Source organism: Anopheles ziemanni, chromosome 2 (genome assembly GCF_943734765.1).
Source record: "Anopheles ziemanni chromosome 2, idAnoZiCoDA_A2_x.2, whole genome shotgun sequence".
NCBI lineage: Eukaryota > Metazoa > Arthropoda > Insecta > Diptera > Culicidae > Anopheles > Anopheles ziemanni.
This window is the reverse complement of record NC_080705.1, coordinates 82335658-82342806: the sequence shown is the minus strand read 5'-3', so window position 1 is coordinate 82342806 and position 7149 is coordinate 82335658.

The window sequence follows — 7149 nt, the reverse complement described above, 5'->3', positions numbered from 1 at the left end:
TCGTTTTTTCACTAAAAACGCATAAAGGGCTGTGATTTTAGTGGTAGATGGAAACAAAAACAAAAACAAACAAACAAACAAACAAACAAAAACTGGAAAGAAAGCAGAATGTAAGCGAATCTTCATAACGTAGAAGAGATGAAAAAACGAGAGTACGTGAGTAACAAGTCGACAGTATGAAAAGAGGTGAAATCATATGTGAAGGAACTATGATACATTTGAACCGAACACAGTCTATCTTGGATGCATAGATAGCAATTAATGTTCGGAGTTATGCTTTGCTTTGCTAAACCATTTGAAAATTACTGCTTTGCAATGTCTCTGCGTACATCTACAAGTGGGCAGTGAACATGCTGCAACCGTACATCATGGTTGATAAAGTGGTTGATTTACAGTGATACGGTACAAACGCAAGAATGAAAGATCACAGGCGCAACAGGAAGAAAGAAGCATAATTAAGAAGGAATGAAAAATATATTTATGGAATTTAGAAGAAACTATTAATGCCCTTCATATTTTTTAACTCACCCTACCAAGCCTCAAGCATTGGAGGGCTGATAGCCCTGACCTGTCTTATGAGATCTTCTAGAAATACCTTCCCCCAGGTCAGGTGGAATAATTATGGCGAAGTTTGTGAATATATATTTCCAGAACTTGTTCCCTGAATCGTTGAAGTGCTCTTAAATCCAACACTCACTTCCGTACATACATATTTTTATTGGACACAATGGGCTAGAAAAAATGTTAAATGTTCAGCAAAATGACTGAATCCTCTAGATAAATTGATGATTTTCCAAGAAGTCCACCTTCTAGATTCACCTCCCTTAACCCAAACCATGATATTTCAATCATCACTGAAATTTAAACATGATTTAAAGAGCATAATTGTTGCGAGCGCTTAGAAAAACCCCTAATATAATCAAATGCTCTCGATTTTCGAAACCATTTTACTTCCGTGGATGCTTACAACCAATCTTATGGCCCATCCATGGACCCTTCGCTAAAGTTAGGGTTCAAATTGTCCCCTTCCCTGCACCGAAGCATCGTAAACATAACATACGTTTGTGCAATTGAATGATGCAGATACTACGAAAGCAAAACATGGTTTTCGTACCAAATGCAAATGCCCCCAAAATCATCGGCCGAGCAAAGTGTGAAAAATGCTTTTCCTTTCCATCTACTACTGTTCCAAGCGAGAAATGAAGAAACCAACAGAAGTGCAACGTTCAATAACAATAAAGTTTAGTAGCAAATCAGAAACATAAGAAAAACCATCAACCATCACACAAATCCAGCTGACCGGTGATCGTATGTGGCAAAAAAAAGCGAAGTAAACATCTGCCCGTACCCGTAAACAAAAAATCGAGTATGGCTAAACCACGTCCCTTTATGTGTGTTAGGTTTTGCTTTCAATATTGGCTCAGTTTTCAGCTTCATTTTTTCTTCCTTATTTACTATGGGATAATGTTCTCACCCATCGATATACATCACGTTTGGTCGATGTACGGAACGAAAAGTTATATATTGCATATAGCCGATCCACAACCTCATACCATGATAACCAAGCCATACGCCGCTAAATTGATTTGGTTTTATGACTTGGTGCAAACCCGTTGGTATTTAAGTTAATCATATCTGCTTATACATCAAATTCAATTTCCATAAGAAATGCTCTAATGTATTGCTAGGAAAAATTGTAAAACTTTTCGTCCCATTATGCCACAATATATCTCTTTAAAGTTTTCTCCAATATACGTTTAAAATGTTCATGTCATTGTCCTTAAAGAATTGAGATAAAGATTTTTTTATTAAGTAATGGTTTAATGAATACTTTATCTTTTTCAATTTAACCTTTCTTCATTTTTGTATTAACACTATTGAACCAGTGAGAAGGTGTTTTCTTAAAGTAAAAACAAAACAGCTAGATCCTTTTTATCAATGTTTGTTTTATAATGGCCCTTTCTTTATGCTACGCAAACGAAACAAAACAGCAACACAAATGACATTAAATTCTAAAGGTTAGTCCACCATGTGTATTTGCATATAAGAATCGAAGTGATCATTTGTATAATGGCAAAAGTAGAAGCGGTTGGACATGTCATCAATTACTGTAGCGAAGAATTAGACCCAGCTAGTAATAATATACTTTTGTAATGAGAAATAGTGTAGCTCATAAATGCAGTCGTATGACTCAAAGTCAAGAACAATTCAACCATGAGCTATACATAATAACTGTTAGGAATATGATCAACCCTGTCATTAAGAGAGAAAAGAGTAATTTTATCCTCTCCCGGTAGTTTAAAGTGAGGGAAATTGGAGAACAAAAATGTTAAACTAACATCGACAAGTAGTTGGTTGATTGATCGATTTATAAATTGGTTAGTAATTTTATAGATTATTTTTCAACTATAATACTTCAATTAGTATCGAAAATTAATTGGTTCAATTATTGTCAGTGTCATAGAAGGCAATAAGCCTAGTAAAGTTAAGTAAAAAAAAATGTTTTTAACGTTCTTGTGTGTGTTAGCGTATCTGCCTTGTCACCTGATGCTTGCAACACGCAAAATGCTTTATGTTTTCATGAAACGATTTGTTTTTCTTGCAAATTATAATTGTAATCGTATGTTTTATTCTACTAGAAATAAATAAGCAGTTATAATTTCAGTTTTAACCACGAGTTTTACTTTTTTAAACTATTTTGTACAGACACACATGCTTTGATTTTTTTTCACCCTCTTGTACTTCATCTCGTTATGATTGTTTTCATCGAAGTATCGACAAGAAACACATATGATAGCGGCATTACAAGGTTTCACGAAACAAAGCAATTGTTTGACGAAGAACGAAAACACCTCAATTTTCCAGTTGACAAAGTTTGATTGTTTTTTTCCGAAAAAAAAACTGAGAAAAAGATAAGCAGAGGCATTGATACAAACCCTTTATACGGTGCAACAACTGACCCACCGTGAGTAATGATATGGTTGAAATGATTTAATCCATGCAATACAATGCATCACAACTCCAGCTTGAAGCGATCGATAAGACGCGTGCCGCATTGTTTTCACGCCATATTTCTCCCCGTGTTTTCCACGTTTCACCTCCGGAGCGGAAATGTTCCGACCGAGTCGCAACATTTCACCCGAAGAACATCCCAGCACTATTCCGCAAAGTTAAATCTTTTAGAATAATTACATGATTGGGAATAATTGTGGATTTGAGCGTCGCGTTCAGTGATAGAAAAGAAAGATGTACAAATAGCAAATCTCAATAAAAACATGTTCAAAAGCGGCAAAATAAACAACGTGCACCTTATCACTGCGACGCTAAGAATAAAAAAAAAAACAAATGGAACAAATTTTAACCCATTTGGGTGGGGTACGTTTGAGTGCATCATGATTTACACCTTCATGACTGTGGAAGCTTTACATTTAATTTACATAAGTAATATTTTATACTTATTGTATGAAGTCTAGAAAAAAATATTGGGTAACGGGAGGAAAGTTGAGGGCAGTAGAATCACCGAGGCCACGGTTAATGGAGCAAATGCGATGGAAGTAAAGATAAATTATAATGGACAGCCAGCTACGCGAGGAGTAGTGAAAATGATAAGTTAAATTAATAATATTAAAATTGAATATATACACATTTACAAAACTATGCGATTCATGCAAATACATAGACCTGAAGAAGCTGCTCAGCAGAGGGGAAAATGATGACAGGAGGGAAACGTAAAAGAAGACAAGAAAAATACAACATGATAAAACCAACATTCGGCGTTTAGCCAACGGTTAGAAAGAAACAACATAACAGTATTTACAGGAAATACTGCGTGCTACGCCAAACAATACATGTACATCAACAAAAAACAATCGATGGCAAATTAAAGAAATTAACATTGTGCGAATAAAAGTAGCATCACGGAATGTAGCACGTTTGAGAGAGAGAAAAAAAAACACTTAAACAAAGGAGCAACAAATGATAAAATGTTAGTCGAGGTAGTTTTTTATATACACATATTCATAGACAATTTAAAGTGGAAGAGACTTTGATAAAGCGAAGTGATCAACACTATTCATTAATAATATGTAAGAAAAGTTATAAATACTAGACAAGGAAAGAGGCATGTAGGCTGAGTAGAGAAAACGTGGTTTTGTTTTTCGTACGTTTAAGTTGCATATTAGCACGTTAATCAATAATCCGATATAAAACGGGACATGTGAATGATTTTGCAAAACAAAACCTCTTATATCGTTCAAACCCTTCATACACACTCACATCCAATGTCAAGCGTCAGCAAAACAGTACATGCCCCAATTACCCTGATCATTTAAGCAGGGAAGATGGAGATGGCGATCGAGCAATGGCAGCCTACAGAACCAGAAACCAAAATAAACCAGAATACAGGAATTTTTCAATGTGAAAGTTGTGCCAATTTTGCCCATTTTTCTATTGCTGGAGAAACGTTAGATATATAGAGATATTACCTTACATAACCACTGTACCGATACAAGCTAAACAACAGCATGACATTATCTATCCACGCACCTAGAACATATTTAAATACAATTATGTGTAAATTAAATGAAACCTCCTCCCCGCAAGAGCCCCTGGAACTCTTATGAAGAATGTTGGCCCCTGTAACTTAGCCAGTGCCGGTGGAATGAAGGACAGCAAACCCAATAAGTCAATACCTTTACAAAACCAAATGCCCAGCACAGCAAAAAATATGTATAAACATAAAAAACACATCTGACAAACAAACGATTGTGCCAAATTTAAATCTTTTCAACGTCTTGTGTATGTTGTTCAATCTATACAAAATGCCCATTAAGACGTGCAAATGTTTTACCGATATAAGTGTTTTTTGCACCATTCTTATAAGATCAGATAAAAATCAAATCTTCTGTACACCATCGAATCCATTCCGCACAATACCAACATACAACAAAGAATCACTAAAAAAAAACGAGCCAGGCTGTCTGCTTCGGCATATCGGCACATTTTCTTATCACCACACAAGGGCACATTGTAACGTTGCTATTTGATATTGAAACGCACCCAAGCACCAACATTTGTCAAATATTGAGAAAATGCAAGAAGGACAAGAATTTTCAACACAATTTATCAGCAACAAACAAACTTTTTGGTGTTTGTACTTTCGTTTTTAAACACACAGAAAAATGGCCACATATTTTCATGAATCCAGATAATTTCAAGTAATAAAAAATAAACCTGTCTTATATTAATTCACATCAGCACCCTCCCATCCATTATACCTTTTTTTATTTTAACCATCAACTTTGGAAAAGTGAATGGGCCAGTATTTTTTCCCAAATAACCAATGAAATGAACGCTGTCCTTCACATTTTTTGTAAGGCTTTTCAAAAGAGTTTTTTTGTTTATTTATTTCCAAACGAACTGTTATCAGTTAAACACAGCAAAGAAAATAATCCAAACAATTTAAAGGTGTGAAAGGGTGACAAAAAAGGCCCCCTAAACGAGGGCTGGTTGTAAAAAACGAGAAAATAAAGAATGAAGTGCTACCGAAAAAACAGAGAATTAAATAAATTAGTGTCGTAAAAAGAAATTAGGAATGCAAGGCAATCATACAACTAGAGCTTGTTTTTTTTTAACAAACCAAAAAGAAACTTACACCGAACAATGGCTAAAGCAACAGCTCAAACATGACAACACACGAAACTACACATAATAAAATGAAAACAGAATGTCAAAGCGTTCATCAAATATAATTTTGGCAGATAGTAGCAGCCACGCACGCTGGAAGGGATTAGAGTTGTAGTGCACCAACCGCTAGAGTAGCGCTAAGTAGGCCATGCGGACACTGTTTAGAGGCAGCCGATGTTGATCCATGCCATGCTTAACTGCAAATGAAGTACGAACGTTGACAAAAGCAGCAAAGTTTTTCTGTCACTCGTGTCAAACCGTAGATCATGGAAACCATGGAAACAATGCATTATCGAACAGGAGAAATGACAAAAAGATAAAATGCCAAATGTACGAATGCCGGCTGAACAGCTTTTCTGAACAAATGAAAATCCAATACGATACAGAACATACAACATCACACGAATCATACCGGTGGCAATGTATTGCAGCTGATATCATGTTCGGATGAAATCTATTTATATTTTATATACGGAAACTATTGTACTCTCCCTTTCCCCCCCCCACCCAATACCGATAACGATCAACATCAGAGTCCTCCCACGAGAGCGGGTAGGAAAAGCGATGCACGGACGGGTTTCAAGGGTTGCAATTGACCGTCACAAGTGCGATCGGCCGAAAGGTTTAATTTTGTATGATAGTATATATATATATATATAAATCTATATATACATATACGCCACATTGTCGGCGGCCATCGTATAGTGTAAACTGCCGGACCGAGTGCCGGGCAGCAAAAAAAGCGTAGCCAGATAGACAAATCATTGTGTATTGTTGCGTTCGTAAAACAGAAAACCAGTGAAAAAGCATTAACACTAGTATTTAGCAGCTAATGAAGATCACACAACAAAATCACGGAATGAGCACACACACAACAATAAAGGATGGAAAACAAACTGCTCCCCGTCTCTTGAATATTCCGCCATTTTGGGTTCGTGCCATGATGACAAATTCTTACATTCTACTGTCACTGTAAAAGATTGGAGGTTGATCCCAATCCCCCTTCGCAATTTGGGAATCCTTATGATAAATATGTTAATATAATAATATTTTATATTTTTAGTTCCAAAGGACAATTTACAATCTGCAAAAGTATGTTATTTATTTCAGAATTTAGACGGTTGTATTCGATTTCCGATCACATTTTCTCCGCTTTGGACAATGTAGGCTTGCGCATGTAACAGCTCATCCAGTGTGTGTGCCAACAAGCGAATTTTGTAAACCGCTCCTTGCATATGGCGCAAGAGTACATTGCTGTGCCTCCGTCCAGTATGTACGTGCTAAAGTATTAGATGAAAACATGTCAAATTATAAATGCTTTTCTAACAACCAACTGACCGCTATCGTACACGTACTTCTCCGTTCCTTGCGTTTGTTCTCGTTCGCGCACTATGTTCTTATCAATGTACTGCTCCAACAAATTTTTCTCGATAACAACATCATGGAACTTTTGCCGCAGCTGAG